General features: G+C 43.3%; 1 protein-coding gene across 6 annotated transcripts in view; it reads left to right on the top strand.

Moving 5' to 3' along the window:
* Positions 1-4,940: 4,940 nt before the first annotated feature.
* The window catches only part of arsg (arylsulfatase G), a 125,579-nt gene continuing 109,089 nt past the window's right edge, over positions 4,941-21,430 (top strand). For all 6 annotated transcript variants that reach the window (XM_068004083.1, XM_068004081.1, XM_068004077.1 and 3 more), the window contains exons 1-2: positions 4,941-5,176; positions 6,486-6,617. The gene's annotated coding sequence lies outside the window, so the exon portion shown is untranslated. The remainder of the gene's footprint in view (positions 5,177-6,485; positions 6,618-21,430) is intronic.

Genomic DNA, 21,430 nt, shown 5'->3' with positions numbered 1-21,430 from the left:
CTGACATGACCTTGGCTGAGAGTACAGACTATGGATCGAATCTGGGAGTTCATGGTTTGTATTACTCAGCTGCTCCCTGGGTAAACTCTCTGAGCCATGGGAGGTTTAGGTAAGTGTAGACTTAATCATTGAAGCATTTTTGTTTTCTCAGCTAAATAAAAATTTTGATTTAATTACTTGTACATACCTGAAAAAGTTTGTGTTGAGCCTTACCATAATTAAAAGTTTCAAAATTGTGACTAGTTAAAATTTATTAGCTGGTTCTAGTTATCTTGGCTGTGCTATATTTACATTCCTTCCTGTACACTTCGGATAACATTATACCAAGGCCCCTTTTCAGGTGAATTTAAAAGATCCGTTGGCAGTATTTGAAGAAGAGCTGGGGATTTCTGCTGACGTCCTGGCCAACATTTATCCCTCAACTGACGCCACCAAAAACAAACCAACTGGTCATTGTCTCTGGAGAGCTGTTGACACTTTTAGAACCATGAATTCAGAAGGGGTGGAGAGAAAAATACAATCCCTGGGCAGTACCTTTGTATGAGAAAAATACAATCCCTGGGCAGTACCTTTGTACCAGAAATACCATATTCTGCAGTGAATTTATGGAGAATGGAAATTGGATCGGCAATATGCTGGATTGGGGTCTGTTAAAATGGAGGGTAATAACTTTCAAAAAAAAGACTGAAAATAGTTCATTTTTTCAGATTTAATATTGGACAGCTGAACGTAGCGTTGCTGTATAAAGATTTATTTAAAACATACGTTTTGAAAAATGAATTATTTTAGAAACCGTTTCTTTAAGAAATTTCTTTTCAGGTTGTTATGTCATCTTCAGTTAAATAAAATTTGCTGTATTTTCAGACTTTAACTCATGAGATTGGACACATTTTCGGCATGCAGCACTGCCAGTGGTTGCAATGTGTTATGCAGGGTTCCAATCATTTAGAGGAGTCTGATCGACGACCAATTGATCTTTGCCCTATTTGCCTACGGAAGCTGCAGTGTGCCATTAACTTTGACATTAAAGAGAGATATAAGGTACAGTATAAGTTACTAATAATCTTTTCATTTTCTCTCAAGCAAATATTATGAAAGGTTTGAAATAAATGGTGGAGAATGGTTGCCTGCTTTATTGTGAAAATTACATTATTATGATTGATTAGTGCTTTGTAGTTTCATCACAGTGGTTTTGTATAGATCATTTCCTAATGGGTAGAGGTTGAAGACAATTATTTTCTTTTGAACTGAAAAATGTCAAGAATGAATTAACATTGGTAGTTTGGTGGCAGAATTCACTTAGCTCCTCTGTCTCTAATATAACATGAATGACATGTCTCCTTAAATAGATAAATTGTATAACCGTTTTACTTTAATAGATTTTGTAATAATTGTAGTTCTTACAGTGAGGATTAATTTTAATAGATTAGCTTTTAAAATTAAGAACCTATTGTACTATTCAAAACAAAGGCTAGTAGTACAACCATTGGTATAATTAGATATTGAAATAATATAGAGCATGGGCACCTTACTAAACTTAAGATGTTCGGAATGCATTATGGAATGACCAGTACTGTTGAACCTGAGAGAATATTTAGGGCAGACCTAAAAGTTGTAACAGTTTTGCATAAATGACTTGTTGATAAAAATAAGGTGCATGGTATTAAAGGAAATGTGGCAGCATGGATAGGAGGTTAGCTAAAGGAGCAAAAACAGATTTTTTTTAAGGGAGGGATGTAAACAGCAGTGTCCCTTGGGTCAGTGGTAGGATTGTTGTTCTTGTCAATATAAATAAATGATATGGACTCTGATATGGAAGATACAATATCAAAATGTTCAGATGGCACAAAAATTGGAAGTGTGGCCGACTGTGAAGAGGATTGTAAGCAAGTTCAGAAAGACATAAGTTAGTAGATTGGGAAGAAAAATATTGGATGAAATTTAATCCTTGGGGGACTCCAGAGATAATGGTATGGGGGCACATTGCTGGAGATAGAGTGGAATCAAGTTAGGGCAGTCCCACTGAGGTGCAATACAGAGGTGAGGCATTGGAGGAGGGGGTGGTTGTTGCAAGGATAGACTCTTTTCTTAAACTAGACACCGTTAAGAGGAAATAGAATAGAGGCGTTCAAAATTATGCGGAGTTCTCAAAGTAAATAGAGAAAACTATTTTCAATGGTTGGTGAGTTGGTAACTAGAGGGAATACATTTAAGATCTTCACTAAAAGAATGAAGAGAGAAGAATTTTTTTTACATGCAGGGTTGTTAGGACATTCAGAAACAATGTGGAAACAGAATCCATAATAGCTTTAAAGCAGAAGGGAATAAATATTTGAAAAACAAAAATTTAAAAGGCTATGGGGAAATGGCAGAGGAATGGGTCTAGGCTCTTTTAGATAGCCATGCAAGTGACCTTCTGTGTTATAAAATTCCATTTATATAGATTGGCCTCTCTATCTTTCCCTGGTGGCCAGTTTTCAGTCCATCATCATCGGAATTTTATTTTTGGCCATTGAGATTGGGAGAATTTTATTGAAGAAAAGTTTTATACAATATCATAAGTAGGATAACAAAAGTGGAAAATCAATTAGAAAGGAAAAAACTCAGACTTAACCACTGAAGAAGATATTTGTCAAGTAATGAAAAAAAAATTCAAAAATAATTAACATTCATGATTGACATTACAATCAAAATGTTTAGCAGTCATAAAATATATTATGCAAATAGATTATAGTACTTCTTTAAAAATCTAAATGAATGTTTTCTAGTTTACTTTTTTAACACTCTTTATTTAGGATTTTCTCTTGCAGAAAAAGATACGGCAACATATGCATAGTAAAAAAGGAGACTATAAGAACAGTATTGCGTATCAGGAAATAAGACACATTTGCAAATGCAACAGGGTGGTCATAATCAGTACAATATCATATATGTAAGGTGAACTGTGTAGAATAAGATAACATCAGCCCTTGGGCGAGGGGCTGACGAAACAGATGCCTGGGATCGTTGCTTTAATTGTTCTCTTCCCCCTCCCACCCATCCACCCACTGGCTGTGAGGACTCAGCAAGAATCAACATCTTCAATGGTTTTTTTTAACTTCCTGTTAGAAAAAGAACCACAGATTGCCTGACAAAAATACCAATTGAATAAGAGACCGTTTTCACGATTAAGTCTTGTGAGGCCATTGAGGAAGTGAAACAGTTTTGTTTTGTTAGCTGATTTAATCATTGCATTGCATGTAAGTGGTCAGGAGAGGACGCTAGTGAAAGCCTTAGCTTTGTTTACTGAGAGTTGGTGTAATATAATTTAATGAGCCCTGCTTATACTAAGATCGATTACATGCCAACCCAGCTAAGGAGAAGGGGACCTGGGTTGGGCTGAAGCACTAGCCTGCTGAGCCCAGAAAGGCACATTTCATACGAACCAAAGCTAACAAGCCAATTCCAATTGAGTTCATGGCATAATTTTGTTACCAAATCAAATAAAATTTCTGTGTCTCAAAAAAAAGAAAACTGCTAAAAGCAGACTACTCAAAAACGCCCTGAATAATACAAACAGTTACATTGAAGTTGCAGTTGGAAAAGGGCTTATCATTTTCATGTGGAATAAACTTCCAGGAAGAGCAGTGGAGGCAAAAACCCTGAATCATTTAAGAAACAATTGGATGCTACAAGGGGGAGAGGAGGCATTAGGATCTCTGTGGATGGGCCAAATGGCTGTTCCTCATCTGTAATTATCTTGTGTAATTCAAATTCAGGTATATCCAGTCTTCCATCACATATTGCAGGGGATAGAAAAAATCCATGAAATTTGTAGGGATCAAGCCTCATAAAAATGTCTTCATGTCACTAATAGATTTGCATGTGTAAAAGCATAAAAATATCAGCACAGAGGAAGAGACAAGGTACCCTGCTTCATTGACATCTAAAGCAGTTTGGTGGGGTAGGAAATAGTTGTGTGAAATTATGCTGTTAACTATGCTTTGTATTTAATTCTCCAGTTTTTTTTAATAAGTGCTTCAAAAACAACTCATACCTTGGCCATCCTCTCCTAAATTACACTGATTTAGTATGGTGTTATTGTGTGCAGAGGATGCTTAATGAAGACAAAGGATAAAACATCTACTTCGGAAGTTTCCTTCATTCTTTAAATGTTTTGCATCCTCTGTACACAGTCTCATCTTTTCATCTCCTTTGATCATGAGGTTCAGGATTAATAGTTATTCAGTTTCAGTTCAGCAGCAAGTCGAACCCAACTAACACAATGGTGTAGGTCCTGGGGCTTTATTAGGAACTGGAATAAGAAACTACTTGTGGCACTGCTTATCTGCAATGTCACAGCACTTTTGTGTGTGTGCTAAGCACATGATTTCCTCAGAACTAATCAAGCTAGGCTTTGCTGTATGGTGTATGTAGAATGCAGATCGTTCAAAAAATGATCTGCATTCTTAATATATCAAACTAGGTGATCTTTTTATCAGGAATGATTCCATGATCCAGGGCTACCTATGGGGAGCAGCTCTTACAGGAGCCGTATCTTAGGAAAATGAATGGTCGGAAACTCACAGGCTTTGTGCTTGCAGCTTCTCAAATATACTTCCTGCTGAGAGCTCCAGGTATTAGAATGAGCCCTATTGTTTTAATATCAAGTGGTGAACAGGTCAATAATTGAAGTTGAGTGATTAGTTTGGATCTAACGGTTCAGAAGTACATATCCTAGTACTTAGTCTCTGTTTTTGCATTTTGTATTTCAGGCCTTATTGAGGTGGATTGAGGAAGACTCCGACCCTGACTTTTTGGTTAGAGCTATGCTAGTATCTTACAAACCCATGGAAGCATTCAAAGAATGGAAAGAGTGGTTGTTGCAGTGTCTACGAGTTTTGGAGGAGTGAATTTTAATAAATGTGCATCTCTGAAGGCAGTGTTCAGGTGTGGGAATCTTTGGCACTCTTAAAAAGTCTTAATCATTACTCGCGTTGTTGTTCTGCAAGCTCCACTAAATCCTTTTTGATGCGATTAGGTGCTGAATAAATATAAAATCTTAAATAAGTGGTGTAGCAGCAGCCTGATCTTCCGCCACTCACCTTCCTGGGCTTCTCCTACAGCGTCGTTCCTATTCGAATGAGGTCCAAGCCCGATATCCGGGGCTTCTTGGATCTCTCCATTCATGCGCAGGGTAAGTACCCTACGTAGTGTGTGGTGGCCGGGGCGGGGCGGGGGGGGGGAACCGCTCAAAAATGGATGCTCCCGAATTTCTAGGTCATTGTGTTTTAAGAGTAAATATCTGATGGTGAAATTTATCTAGTTTTCCCCAAGGCGTTATTTTCACTGCTAATTTTTGTGATATTTTTTTCAATGTTTTTGCCCGAGCTTTGGTTGCAAAATTTTCAGCTACTACAATTATAATTTTGAAAATGGACATTGTAATGGTGATTACTTCTGCATTATTTGGAAGATGAAGATGAAGAGGATGGATGGATGGAGGGATGGATGCAAGTTTTAGGGTCAGATTGCTGGCACCACCCTTACCCATGAAACTGTGCCTACCGATGGAAACACACCCTGAAATTTTGGAGGAAAACTGTCCTTGCCGACTCCGCTTCACTTGGGAGGCAATGACGGCGTCCACTAATCTCTACTTCAGGGATGGTACTGCCAGTGACTGCCAAGGTCACCACATCCCTGAACATTTATGTGCCTGGCTCATTCCAAGCTGCCACAGGGGATATCAGTAATATTAGTCAAATTGTTGTTCAAACATGTATCAAGCAGGTGACTGATCGGGGGGGTGGGGGGAGAGCCAATGTGATGTCACCCTGAGAGGCAGCAGCTTCATCTAGTCCTACTCCAGCCATGTTCCTGCTTCTGTGTGGGTGCAGACCTTTGGCAGCAGTGAGATTAGTAGAGCCTCCCTCAAGGTTCTCAATAAGATGCCTCAGTATGTTGAAGCTGGAAAGAGAACCTGTTGCAGTTTGGAGTTCAAGACCTCTGTAATTGCATTCTGAACTTTTATGAGATATATTGCAACTGGGGCCTTTGCTGCAGATGTCCATAGAGCTGTTAAATGCTCCATGGTGGACTGTAGTTCTGATAAACGGTCATTGACATTTTCACAGATGTGGGTGCTGCTAAAGCTGGGAAGGGCGTGTCGTTTGTGGATCATATCATGCCAGGTTTTAATAGAGAAAATCTGAGGATATTCTAAATTCTGCTTAATTACATTTAAAGATCAGTATTTGTGCAGCACTATCCCTCAGGAGATTAAATGGGTGGGGTAAAGTCTATGATAGGGTAAATTAATTTTGTTTTTGAGGAGAAGCAGAATTTTAGAGATTAAGCCATTTTAGCTAATCAGCCACTAAAATTGACAGTGAATGTGACAGAATGTAGCAATAAGATTTTTCAACTTACAATCAAGTTGGTTACAAAATTTAGGCCCAAAATCTACAATTAATTTAAATGACCACATTTTTTTTTATTACTAGGCCTTTTTAAGTTAAGGAATTATAAACAACTCTGACAAGCTTCTGCCCAATCACATGAGATTTAAAATCTGGCCAACCACACTTCCTGTTCTTGCAGTGTGAATTTAAGCTGCGCAGATGTTTGCTTTCTAAGTAAGTACTGTTTTTTTTGCAAACTTTTTTAAAATGTGGTTTCTTAAAATAGTTTGTAAGACATACATAGGGTTTGAACGGGTTTTTTATATGGGGAACACAGTAATGTTATATATCTTGATGTAAAATTTAATGGTAATTTAGTGAGACATTATTCTAGCCTATATACACTTCATTTCACTTAAACTCTGTTCTACCAAACAGTTTTAGATTCTGTGTTCTATTCAAAATGGCATAGAAATCATAACTGCAACACTGCTAAGGCTAATAGAAGCTTGCATTTTCCTAATGCATACCGTATAATATTGTTGTGGATGTTGAGTAAAGCTGTTATTTTGTGAGTATTGCAGTTATTCACAAGTCTAATCATAACTAATATTTCATAAGATGAATGATACCACTCTTGTTCTAGAATTTGGCATATACTTGTGTTTGTTTTAGTAGTTGTTTAAGATGAGAGTGGAGTGTAGAACAGAAGAATTTTATAGTCTTAATGGGTCATCTGGAGAGAGGTAATTATAACCAATTTTTTAAAAACGGGTGTGTAAATCTCTTGCTTTGTTCAAGCACAATAATAAGAACATAAGAACATAAGAAATTGGAGCAGGAGTAGGCCAATCGGCCCCTCGAGCCTGCTCCGCCATTCAATAAGATCATGGCTGATCTGATCCCAACCACAAATCTAAAGAACACAAGAAGTCGGAGCAGGACCCGGCCACATAGCCCCTGGGCCCTCTCCGCCACCCACAGGGCATTGACCGATCCGAACTCAGCTTCATGTCCAATTTCCTGCCCGCTCCCCATAACCCCTAATTCCCTTTACTTCTAGGAAACTGTCTATTTCTGTTTTAAATTTATCTAATGATGTAGCTTCCACAGCTTCCTGGGGCAGCAAATTCCACAGACCTACCACCCTCTGAGTGAAGAAGTTTCTCCTCATCTCAGTTTTGAAAGAGCAGCCCCTTATTCTAAGATTATGCCCCCTAGTTCTAGTTTCACCCATCTTTGGGAACATCCTTACTGCATCCACCCGATCAAGACCCTTCACAATCTTATATGTTTCAATAAGATCGCCTCTCATTCTTCTGAACTCCAATGAGTAGAGTCCCAATCTACTCAACCTCTCCTCATATGTCCGCCCCCTCATCCCCGGGATTAACCGAGTGAACCTTCTTTGTACTGCCTCGAGAGCAAGTATGTCTTTTCTTAAGTATGGAGACCAAAACTGTATGCAGTATTCCAGGTGCGGTCTCACCAATACCTTATATAACTGCAGCAATACCTCCTTGTTTTTATATTCTATCCCCCTAGCAATAAAAGCCAACATTCCGTTGGCTTTCTTGATCACCTGCTGCACCTGCATACCAACTTTTTGATTTTCTTGCACTAGGACCCCCAGATCCCTTTGTACTGCAGTACTTTCCAGTCTCTCGCCATTAAGAAAATAACTTGCTCTCTGATTTTTCCTGCCAAAGTGCATAACCTCACATTTTCCAATATTATATTGCATCTGCCAAATCTCCGCCCACTCACCCAGCCTGTCTATATCCCCTTGCAGGTTTTTTATGTCCTCCTCACTCTCTACTTTCCCTCCCATCTTTGTATCATCTGCAAATTTTGATATGTTGCACTCGGTCCCCTCCTCCAAATCGTTAATATAGATTGTAAAGAGTTGGGGACCCAGCACCGACCCCTGTGGAACACCACTGGTTACTGGTTGCCAGTCCGAAAATGAACCATTTATCCCAACTCTCTGCTTCCTGTTTGATAACCAATCCTCCACCCATGCCAGAATATTACCCCCAATCCCGTGATTTTTTATCTTAAGTAATAATCTTTTATGTGGCTAATTTATATGGCGCCTTTAGCTCTTCACAGGAGTGTTATCAAACAAAATTTGACTCCAAGCCACATAAGGTGATATTTGGACAGGTCAAAGAGGTAGGTTTTAAGAAGCGTCTTAAAGGAGGAGAGAGAGGTAGAGAGGCGGAGATGTTATGGGATGGAATTCCGGAGCTTGGGGCCTAGGCAGCTGAAAGCATGGCCACTACTGTTGGAGCAATTAAAATTGGGGAAGTGCAAAAGGCAAGAATTGGGGGAGCTCAGAGATCTCGGAGGGTTGTAGGGCTGGAGGAGGTACAGAGATAGGGAGGGGTGAAGCCATGGAGAGATTTGAAAACAAGGATGAGAATTTTAGAATCGATGTGTTCCTGGACTGGGAGCCATTGTAGGTCAGCGAGCACAGGGGTGATGGGTGAACGGGACTTGGAGCAAGTTAGGATACAGGCAGCAGAGTTTTGGATGAGCTCATATTTATGGAGTGTGGAAATGGGAGGCCGGCCAGGAGAACATTGGAATAGTCAAGTCTAGAGGTAACAAAGGCATTGATGAGGGTTTTAGCAGCAGATGAACTGAGGCTGGAGTGGAGACGGGTGATGTTACAAGAGTGGAAGTAGGTGGTCTTGGTAATGGAGCCGACATGTGACCGGAAGCTCATCTCGGTCAAATAGGACGCCAAGGTTACGAATGGTCTGGTTCAGCCTCAGAGAGTGGCCAGGGAGAGGGATGGAATCGGTGGCTAGGGAACGGAGTTTGTGCCGGGGACCAAAGACAACGGCCTTGGTCTTCCTAACATTTAGTTGGAGGAGATTTTTGCTCATCCATTACTCGATGTCGGACAAGCAGCATGACAAATCAGAGAGAATGGAGGAGTCGAGGGAGATGATGGTGAGGTAGAGCTGGGTGTCGTCAGCGTACATGTGGAACCTGATGTGTTTTCAGATGATGTCACCGAGGGGCAGCATGTAGATGAGAAATAGGAGGGAGCTAAGGATAGATCCTTGGGGGAACTCCAGAGGGTAACGGTGCGGGAGCAGGAAGAGAAGCCATTACAGGTGATTCTCTGGCTACGACTGAATAAATAAGAATGGAACCAGGCGAGGGCAGTCCCACCGAGCTGGATGATGGAGAAGAGGTGTTGGAGCAGGGTGATGTGGTCAACCGTGTCAAAGGCTGCAGACAGTTTGAGAAGGATGAGGAGGGATAGTTTATCACTGTCACAGTCACATAGAATGTAATTTGTGACTTTGATAAGTGCCATTTCAGTACTGTGGCAGGGGCAGAAATCTGATTGGAGGGATTTAAACATGGAGTTGTGGGAAAGATGGGCACCGGCGACAACACGTTCAAGGACTTTGGAGAGAAAAGGGAGTTTGGAGATGGGGCGGTAGTTTGCAAGGACAGAAGGGTCAAGGGAGGGAATGATGACGGCAGATTTGAAGTCGGGGGTGGGGGGCGGTTACCTGAGAAGACAGAACCATTAACAATATCAGCTAACAGGGCGGCCAGGAAGGAAAGTTGGGTGGTCAGCAGTTTGGTGGGAATAGGGTCGAGGGAGCAGGAGGTGGGTCTCATCGTCAAGGTGAACTTGGATTGGGCATGAGGAGAGAAACTAAAGAAAGATGCGAGTTCAGGGCTAGGGCAGCGGGGTACCTTAGGCAGAAGTTTGGCTTGGTGGGCTAGGGGAAGGGAGGGAGGCAGCTGAATGGTCTCAAACTAGTGACAAAGAAGTTCATGTACAGGAGTTTTTGGAGGCGAGGGTGGAGGAGGCAGGGAAGAGAGGTTTAAGAAGATGGTTTGTAGTGGACAAGAGAAGCCGGGGGTTATCTTTGCATTCCAGGATTATCCTGGAATAGTGAGCAGTTTTGGCAGAGGAGAGCAGGACCCAATAGTGCTTTATGTGGTCCATGTGATAAATGCCTGAATCAGTTGTCCGCCATAAATGTTCCTTGGACTTAAGGGAACGGAGATGAGGGCCGTACTGGGGGAACGACCAGGATGAGAGAGAGAGAGTAATGGTTTTAATGGGGCAAGGGCATCAAAGGTGGAGGTGAGGGTGCGATTGAGCAGACCGGTAGCTGCAGAAATGTTGTGATGAATGGAGGGCCAAAGGCTAGACAGTTGGGAATTTGAAAGTGCCGTTGTAAGTTACTTGGGGGAAGAGTTTTTTCCAGGAGCAAACGCTGAATGAAGTGGGGTTGGGAGGGGAAGGGGGATGTGGGTGGAGAGGGACACAAGGAAGTGATCAGAGATGGTCTTATCCGTGATTTACACGATGGGAGTAGAGAGGCCACGTGAGATGGCACGGTCAAGGGGGTGGGTAGAAAGCAGCCGTTGAGGTTCTTTCGACATGGGACTTTCCTCTGCTCCTGAATGAAAGAAAGCATGTTACCTTACGTTACTGTATTTTCTGAAAATCACTGAATCTGAAGGGCAATGACAAATGTAAACTCTTTTTCACCACAAAACACCCCCTCCCTTCTTCTCCGTCCCCACCTTGAAGTGAGGTGCATGGAGCTCATGGATTTCTTTTTCTTCAAAGTCCAAAATTGAGGCTATTATACCTGCTCAGCTGCTTTTGCCTTCTCCCTCCAGTGTCACTGCAGATCCTGCCCCTGCACTCAAATCCAGAGTAGCATTTTCCTTATCGCACTGTAACCCCCAGCTCTCATCAGACTTGTCTCTACCATGATTCTCACCACCAACTGCCTCCACCCCTCTCTGAATCAGCTCCTCGGCACTCACCTAACTTTTCCTTAGCTTTACCTCTCCACCACTTCTCTCAAATCTTCCACTGCCTTTGTACTGTCATATTTCTTGTTGAATATCCAGTCTTGGATGAGCTGCCGTTTCCTCCAGCTAAACATTGCAAAGACAGAAACTACCACCTTTGGCCCCTGCCATAAATTAGGTACTTTTGTCACCGATTCTATCCCTCTCCCCAGTCACTATCTCAGGCTGAATCAGACTGTTCGCAATCGTAGCGCCCCACTCGACCCTGAGATGAGCTTTTGACCCCATATTTGCTCTATTGCAAGGACTGCCTACTTCTGTCTCTGTAATGTCACCTGTCTCTACCCTTCCTCGAGCCATCTGCTGCTGAAGCCCTCATCCAGTGCCTGTTGTTCAGCTTCTCACTCTCCATAAACTTCAGCTCATTCAAAACTCTGCTGCTTGTTTCCTACACCATACCATTTCTCTCTCCCTTGTCTTCTCTGACCTACATTGACTTGCGGTCCCCCAATGCGTCAACTTTAAATTTTTATTCCTGTGTTTAAATCGCTTCATGGCCTCGCCCCATCCTATTTCTGTAACCTCCTCCAGCACAACAGTCCTTCCTCCCCAACTCTCTATTCCTCTATCTTCGGCTTTGGCTTTTTGTGCACCCCTTCCATTCCTCCAACCATTGGCAGCTGTGCCTTTAGCTGCCTAGACCTCACTCTGGAATTCCATATCTAAACCTCTCCACTTCCCCCTCCTATTAAGCCCCTCCTTATAATCCATGTCTTTGACCAAGTTTTTGGGTCGTGTCTCTTAATATCTCCTCCTTTGGCTGTGTCCATTCTTTTTCTTTACACCTTTATTTCCATTGAAGTCAATGGAAATAAAATCTGGAAGACATGTAAAACAAGCTGCTGACTCGCCATCACCCATTTTACATTATCGCACAAAGTTAAGATCTACCCCCTTAAGTGCCTTGGGATAATTTTCTGTGTTAAAGGTTCTTTACAAATGCGGTCTTCTTGTACTGTTTGCTGGCATCATTAACTGTCTACTTTTCTTAGTCATTGTTCCTCCCCATCAAAACTGCTGTCATCACATCTTCTCTTTAAAAAGCCTACCCTCGATCCCACTGTCGTCTCCAATTACCACCCAATCTCTAGTTTTCTTTTTTCAATGGTGCTTGAATAAGTCATGACCAATCTTCTCTCGATGATTCCTGTTTGAATCCGATCAGTTTTGTTTCTATATGCCCACCACCGAGATCACCTAGGTCAAAGTCACCAGCTGTGATTTGAAACTGCAGTGCATCATCCTCTCAACTACTCATTCCTCCTCCATGTGTCTCCTTCATGTCCAGCTCCATGTCATTCCCCATTCATGGTTTCATTTTTACCCATTCAAATATAGCCAACACCTTTCTGCAATCGAGTTTCATCATGTAAATATTCCTGGAAACAAGGTGTTCAGGAAAGATAGGGAAGGGAAGAAAGGGGAAGGGGGTGGTAGTATTCATTAAGGAGAATATTACAATGCTGGAAAGAGAGGATATCCTGGAGGGGTCAAGGACAGAATCTATTTGGTTAGAAACAATGGAGGTGCCATTACACTACTGGGTGTATTCTATAGGCCACCAACTAGTGGGAAGGATATAGAGGAACAAATTTGCAGGGAAATTTGCAGGGAAATTACAGAGAGGTGTAAAAGGCATAGAGTAGTGTTAACATGGTCATCTCTGGTCTGTCCAAGGTTCTATCCTTCGCCCTCCTACATGCTGCATTTTGTCAACGTTATCTTTGAGCATGGATTCTGCTTCCACATATATGCTGACTGCATCTAGCTTTACCTCTTTGCCATCACACTTGATTCCACAACTAATCATAGAATCATGGAAAGGTTACAGCACGGAAGGAGGTCATTCGGCCCATCGAGTCCGTGCCTGCTCTAGGCAAGAGCAATCCAGCTAGTTCCACTCCCCCACCCTATCCCCATAGCCTTGCAATTTTTTTCCTTTCAAGTATTTATCCAGTTCCCTTTTGAAGGCCATGATTGAATCTGCCTCAACCACACCCTCTGGCAGTGCATTCCAGATCCTAATCACTCGCTTTGTAAAAAAGCTTTTCCTCATGTCACCTTTGGTTCTTTTGCCAATCACCGTAAATTTATGTCCTCTGGTTCTTGATCCTTCTCTAACTACCTTGTCTAGACCCTTCATGATTTTGAATACCTCTATCAAATCTCCTCTCAACCTTCTCTGCTCCAAGGAGAACAACCCCAGAGTCTCCAGTCTATCCACGTAACTAAAGTCCCTCATCCCTGGAATCATTCAATTAAATCTCTTCTGCACCCTCTCTAAGGCCTTCAGATCCTTCCTAAAGTGCGGTGCCCAGAACTGGACACAATACTCTTGTTGTAGCTGAACCAGTGTTTTATAAAGGTTCATTGTGACTTCCTTGCTTTTGTACTCTATGCCTCTATCTATAAAGCCCAGGATCCCATATGCTTTTTTAACCGCTTTCTCAACCTGCCCTGGCACTTTCAATGATTTGTGTACATATGCCCCCAGGTTTCTGTGTTCCTGTACCCCTTTTAGAATTATGCCTTTTAGTTTATATTGCCTCTCCTCATTCTTCCCACCGAAATGTATCAGCTCGCATTTTTCTGTGTTAAATTTCATCTGCCACATGTCCGCTCATGCCACCAGCATGTCTATATCCTCTTGAAGTCTATCACTATCCTTCTCACTGTTCTCTACACTTCCAAGTTTGGTGTCATCCGCAAATTTGTGCCCTGTACACCCAAGTCCAAGTCATTAATATATACCAAGAAAAGCAGTGGTCCTAGTACCGACCCCTGGGGAACACCACTGTACACCTCCCTCAATTCCAAAAAACATTCTTTCACCACTACTCTCTGTTTCCTGTTACTTCGCTAATTCTGTATCCATGCTGCTACTGCCCCTTTTATTCCATGGGCTTCAATCTTGATGACAAGCCATTATGTGGCACTTTATCAAACGTCTTTTGAAAGTCCATATACACCACATCAACTGCATTGCCCCCATCAGGTGTAGGTATGGGAATCTATAGCTTTGGAGTTTATGAAACTCCATCTAGTGATAGAAGTGTGTAGCAACAGGAATGACTATGAGCTGGAATTTGCACCCATTTGCTGGACAATTTGTGCCGTTCCGCTGTTAGCTTCGCGAAAACTGTATCTTGCCCTTAACCCCCCCTTGAATTTCATGAAGTTGCTGCATTTGCACCTGAGGGTACGGTAGCATAGTGGTTATGTTACTGGACTAGTAATCCAGTAGGCCTGGACTAAAATCCAGAGTCATGAGTTCAAATCCCGCCACGGCAGCTGGCGAATTTAAATTCAATTAATTAAATTCAATTAATTAAATAAAAATCTGGAATTAAAATACTAGTATCTGTAATGATGGCCGCTCAGTTGTAAAATCTCGCTACGAAAAGTCATAATAAGAATAAAACCGGACGGACCACCCGGCATCGGACCACTAGGCAACGGACACGACAACGGCAAAACACCAAGCACAGTCGACCCTGCAAGGTCCTCCTTACTAACATCTGGGGACTTGTGCCAAAATTGGGAAAGCTGTCCCACAGACTAGTCAAGCAACAGCCTGACATAGCCATACTCACAGAATCATATCTTTCAGCCAACGTCCCAGACTCTTCCATCACCATCCCTGGGTATGTCCTGTCCCACCGGCAGGACAGACCCACCAGAGGTGGCGGTACAGTGATATACAGTCAGGAGGGAGTGGCCCCAGGAGTCCTCAACATTGACTCTGGACCCCATGAAATCTCATGGCATCAGGTCAAACATGGGCAAGGAAACCTCCTGCTGATTACCACCTACCGTCCTCCCTCAGCTGATGAATCAGTCCTCCTCCATGTTGAGCACCACTTGGAGGAAGCACTGAGGGTAGCAAGGGCACAGAATGTACTGGGTGGGGGACTTCAATGTCCATCACCAAGAGTGGCTCGGTAGCACCACTACTGACCGAGCTGGCCGAGTCCTGAAGGACATAGCTGCTAGACTGGGCCTGCGGCAGGTGGTGAGCGAACCAACACGAGGGAAAAACTTACTTGACCTCGTCCTCACCAATCCACCTGTCGCAAATGCATCTGTCCATGACAGTATTGGTAGGAGTGACCACTGCACAGTCCTCGTGGAGATGAAGTCCCGTCTTCGCACTGAGGACACCATCCAACGTGTTGTGTGGCACTACTACCGTGCTAAATGGGATAGATTCATAATGGATCTAGCAGCTCAAAACTGGGCATCCATGAGGCACTGTGGGCCATCAGCAGCAGCAGAATTGTATTCCAGCACAGTCTGTAACCTCATGGCCCAGCATATTCCTCACTCTACCATTACCAACAAGCCAGGGGATCAACCCTGGTTCAATGTGGAGTGTAGAAGAGCATGCCAGGAGCAGCACCAGGCATACCTAAAAATGAGGTGCCAACCTGGTGAAGCAACAACTCAGGACTACATGCATGCTGAACAGCGGAAGCAACATGCTATAGACAGAGCTAAGCGATTCCACAACCAATGGATCAGATCAAAGCTCTGCAGTCTTGCCACATCCAGTCGTGAATGGTGGTGGACAATTAAACAACTAACGGGAGGAGGAGGCTCTGCAAACATCCCCATCCTCAATGATGGCGGAGTCTAGCACGTGAGTGCAAAAGACAAGGCTGAAGCGTTTGCAACCATCTTCAGCCAGAAGTGCCGAGCGGATGATCCATCTCAGCCTCCTCCCGATATCCCCACCATCACAGAAGCCAGTCTTCGGCCAATTCGATTCACTCCACGTGATATCAAGAAACGGCTGAGTACACTGGATACAGCAAAGGCTATGGGCCCCGACAACATCCCAGCTGTAGTGCTGAAGGCTTGTGCTCCAGAACTAGCTGCGCCTCTAGCCAAGCTGTTCCAGTACAGCTACAACACTGGCATCTACCCGACAATGTGGAAAATTGCCCAGGTATGTCCTGTCCACAAAAAGCAGGACAAATCCAATCCGGCCAATTACCGCCCATCAGTCTACTCTCAATCATCAGCAAAGTGATGGAAGGTGTCGTCGACAGTGCTATCAAGCGGCACTTACTCACCAATAACCTGCACTTACTCACCAATAACCTGCTCACCGATGCTCAGTTTGGGTTCCGCCAGGACCACTCGGCTCCAGACCTCATTACAGCGTTGGTCCAAACATGGACAAAAGAGCTGAATTCCAGAGGTGAGGTGAGAGTGACTGCCCTTGACATCAAGGCAGCATTTGACCGAGTGTGGCACCAAGGAGCCCTCGTAAAATTGAAGTCAATGGGAATCAGGGGGAAAACTCTCCAGTGGCTGGAGTCATACCTAGCACAAAGGAAGATGGTAGTGTTTGTTGGAGGCCAATCATCTCAGCCCCAGGACATTGCTGCAGGAGTTCCTCAGGGCAGTGTCCTAGGCCCAACCATCTTCAGCTGCTTCATCAATGACCTTCCCTCCATCATAAGATCAGAAATGGGGATGTTCGCTGATGACTGCACAGTGTTCAGTTCCATTCACAACCCCTCAAATAATGAAGCAGTCCGAGCCCGCATGCAGCAAGACCTGGACAACATCCAGGCTTGGGCTGATAAGTGGCAAGTAACATTCGCGCCAGATAAGTGCCAGGCAATGACCATCTCCACCAAGAGAGAGTCTAACCACCTCCCCTTGACATTCAACGGCATTACCATCGCCGAATCCCCCACCATCAACATCCTGGGGGTCACCATTGACCAGAAACTTAACTGGACCAGCCATATAAATACTGTGGCTACGAGAGCAGGTCAGAGGCTGGGTATTCTGTGGCGAGTGACTCACCTCCTGACTCCCCAAAGCCTTTCCACCATCTACAAGGCACAAATCAGGAGTGTGATGGAATACTCTCCACTTGCCTGGATGAGTGCAGCTCCAACAACACTCAAGAAGCTCGACACCATCCAAGATAAAGCAGCCCGCTTGATTGGCACCCCATCCACCACCCTAAACATTCACTCCCTTCACCACCGGTGCACTGTGGCTGCAGTGTGTACCATCCACAGGATGCACTGCAGCAACTCGCCAAGGCTTCTTCGACAGCACCTCCCAAACCCGCGACCTCTACCACCTCGAAGGACAAGAGCAGCAGGCACATGGGAACAACACCACCTGCACGTTCCCCTCCAAGTCACACACCATCTCGACTTGGAAATATATCGCCGTTCCTTCATTGTCGCTGGGTCAAAATCCTGGAACTCCCTTCCTAACAGCACTATGGGAGAACCGTCACCATACGGACTGCAGCGGTTGAAGAAGGTGGCTCAACACCACCTTCTTGAGGGCAATTAGGGATGGGCAATAAATGCTGGCATCGCCAGCGACGCCCACATCCCGTGAACGAATAAAAAAAAATTCACCATAGAAAGTTAATTCGAGTAATTAATAGCGTAAGTACCCTTTTATCGATATGATAATTGTTAATGACTACCAATCAACCTCTGGCCCAGAAAATGAACAATTAAAAGTGTGGAGTCTCATTTCTTCTGGTAGTGAATTATTGTCAAATTTTAAAATTTTTACAATTTTTTTCTTTCTTTTCCTGTCTGTCTCCTTTTTCTCTCCCTTAATCCAATCTTTCTTTCCCTCTCTTTATTTCTCTTTCTGTGCCTGATTTGACTCTGATTCACCCTCCTTCTCAGTCCTCCCTCTGTTTATTTCTCAATCCTTAAATCTCACTGTTGGTCCTATTATTCACTAAGGTCCCAAGGGCCCTGTTGCCCTCGTTGTGCCATTATCAGTTTGCACTTCCAGCAACACTAATCGGGCACCCTGCGATATGCCCCGCCCCAGCGGAGGTGGGACCAGTACAGGCTGGACAGGTTGCACCTCAACAAAGCTGGGACCAATGTCGTTGTGGGTAGGTTCGCTAGTGCTGTGGGGGGGGGGGGGGGGGTGGTGGTTTAAACTAATTTGGTAGGAGATGGGCACCAGGATGTAGCGTTGGAAAGGAGAAACAAGGTGCACAAAGGATTGGGAGAGAAAGATAGCACTCGAATAAGAAATAGTGCAGTATTAGGTGGGATCAGACTAAAAGAGAGTACAAGAAAGTCTAAGATTGGTTTACAGTGCATGTGTGTAAACGCACGAAGCGCGATAAACAAGATTGGTGAGCTGCAGGTGCAAATAGCCACATGGGAATATGATGTCATGATGATAACTGATACCTGGCTCAAAAAAGGGCAGGATTGCGTACTAAATATTCCTGGATACAAGGTGTTCAGGAAAGATAGGGAAGGGAAGAAAGGGGGAGGGGGTGGTAGTATTCATTAAGGAGAATATTACAATGCTGGAAAGAGAGGATATCCTGGAGGGGTCAAGGACAGAATCTATTTGGTTAGAGTTAAGAAACGATGGAGGTGCCATTACACTACTGGGTGTATTCTATAGGCCACCAACTAGTGGGAACGATATAGAGGAACAAATTTGCAGGGAAATTACAGAGAGGTGTAAAAGGCATAGAGTAGTGTTAACGGGGGACTTCAACTATCCTAATATAGACTGGGATAGTAATAATATAAGTGCCAAAGAGGGGGAGGAATTTTTGAAATGTGTTCAGGAGAACTTTCTTGACCAGTATGTTTCCAGCCCAACAAGGAAGGAGGCATTGCTGGATTTGGGTCTGGGGAATGAGGCGAGCCAAGTGGAGCAAGTGTCAGTGGGGGAACATTTAGGGAACAGCGATCATAGTATCATGAGGTTTAGAATAGCCATGGAAAAAGACATGGACCACTCTAAAGTAAAAATACTCAATTGGAGGAGGGCCAATTTCAGTGGGATGAGAACAGATTTGGCACAGGTAAATTGGAATCAAAGATTAGCAGGTAAAACTGTAATTGAACAATGGGCGGCCTTTAAGGAGGATATGGTTCGGGTATAGTCTAGGTACATTCCCACAAGGGAGAAAGGTCGGGCAACCAAAGCCTGCTGTGCTGTCGACTTCCTGTCCAACATACAAGTCATGGAGAAGCCAGAATTTTCTACAGCTCAACATTGGCAAGACAGAAACCATCAAATTTGGCTCCTGTCAAAAACTTTTGTGGCTTAACCTCCAATTCCATCTACCTTCCTCACTGCATGATTAGCAAACCTGATGGTGCACACTTCAGTGCCCTGTTAGACCCTGAGCTTAAAACCCCACATCTGATCCAACTGCAAGACGACTTGTTTTCAAATCTGTAATCCTAATTTTACCCCACCCAACACCACTGAAACCCTCAAACACATCTTAGTCACTTTCTGGCTTGACTTCTCTGACACTTTTCTTGCCACCTTCTCAATTCCACCTTTCATAAACTCCAACTAATTCAGAACTTCGTGACCAGTATCCTATTGTTTCTTAAATCTCACTCACCTATTACTACTATCCTTGTTGATCCCCACTGGGACCGAGTTGCCCTACATTTAAAGATCTCTCGATGGCCTTTCTCCACCCTACCTCTGCAACCTCCTTCATCCCTATGTTGCAGCTTGCATGCTCAAGTCTTCTAACTCTGGTGTATTTCCCCCAACCCCGCTCTACCATTGATGGCACACCCTTCAGCCATCACACCCCTGCATTATTGTATTCTTTTCCCACATCTCTCCTCCATGCTGTATCTCTTCCATCTTCAAAACCTACCTCTTCAACCACACCTTTGTTACTTTCCTAACTCCTGCTCCAATCTACCCATGAAGTACCATGCTTCACTTCATTAAAGGTACTATGTAAAGAACATGCATTTTGGCTCAGTGATAGTACTCTCAACTCTGAGTCAGAAATTTCTGGGTTCAAATCCCACTACCAAGGCTTGAGCAGAAAATCTAGGCTGGCATCTGCTGTGCTGTACTGAAAGAGCGGTGTACTGTTGGAGGTGCCGTCTTTCGGATGAGACATTAAACCGAGGCTCCGTCTGCTTTCTTAGGTGGACGTAAAATATCCTATGGCATTATTCAAAGAAGAGCAGGGAGTTCTTCTGGTGTCCTGGCCAACATTTATCCCTCAGCCAACACCTGTGACAGATGATCTGGTCATTTATTTAATTGCTGTTTGTGGGACCTTGCTGTGTGCAAATTGGCTGACATATTTCCTACATTGCAACAGTAACTACGCTTCAAAAGTACTTTATTAGCTGTAAAGCATTTTGGGTTGCCCTGAGGTTGTGAAAAGCGCTATATAATTGCAAGTTCTTTATTTATATAGTGCCTGTCACAATTTCAGGATGTCCCAAAGCACTTTACAGCCAATGAATTAGTTTTGAAGTGTAGTCACTGTTATTTTGTAGGCAAATACAGCAGCCAATTTGAGTATAGCAAGGTCCCAAAAACAACTGACCACTGACCATTTAATCACTTTTTGGTGGAGATGATTGAGGGATAAATGTTTGCCTGGAGAAATCCTGCTTTTTGAATAGTGCGATAAGATATCCATCTAAACAGGCAGCCATAGCCATAGTCTTAGCTTAACCTCATCTGAAAGAAGGCATTGCTGACATTGCAGCGATAGATGCAAGTTGTTGTAAGTGCAAATGATTTCTGTTTTATATGCAATGCAGTAAAGGCAGAATGATTTTTGTTAAGTGTGTTTCAGTGAAATAAACTCATAACATTGTTTTGTGTTCATTTTAAACTAATCTTGAGGAAGCTCTTGGGAAAATCCACATTTGACATTTTCTGTCTCAGAGGCTAACTGGTGCTCTAACTTATCATCAGAGGCAGCAGTTTTTCTTGATCTGCCAGATACTCTTTTTTTAAAAAAGTAAGAGGTCTGGGCTATGGACTTCACTATAACCGCAGCCAATTTTGTTGATATCCATCCCATTGGCTAAACAGTTTCTCTCTCCTCCTCAACCAACTGTAAAGACTTTTACCATTTTCCTTAAAAGACAATTCAAAAATGTAATTATTTTAATACAACATATTAATATTTGGTATTTCTAGCCACCACTCACTTTCACCACAGATGAAACTCTTATCCATGCTTTCACCAACTCCAGTCTCGACTTCTCAAATGGTCTCACAAGCTCCACCGTCTACAAGCACCAACTTGTCTAAAGGAAATGTCTGCATCCTGTCATGCTCTATTACGGTTATCAATCACCTCAATCCTTGCCAACCTACATTGGTTTCCTATCCCCCAATGCATTAGTTTCAAAATCCTCATCTAC

Source organism: Heptranchias perlo, chromosome 23 (assembly GCF_035084215.1).
Source record: "Heptranchias perlo isolate sHepPer1 chromosome 23, sHepPer1.hap1, whole genome shotgun sequence".
Lineage (NCBI taxonomy): Eukaryota > Metazoa > Chordata > Chondrichthyes > Hexanchiformes > Hexanchidae > Heptranchias > Heptranchias perlo.
Note: the sequence above shows the minus strand (reverse complement) of the source record. Positions and strands in the feature narration are given on the sequence as shown.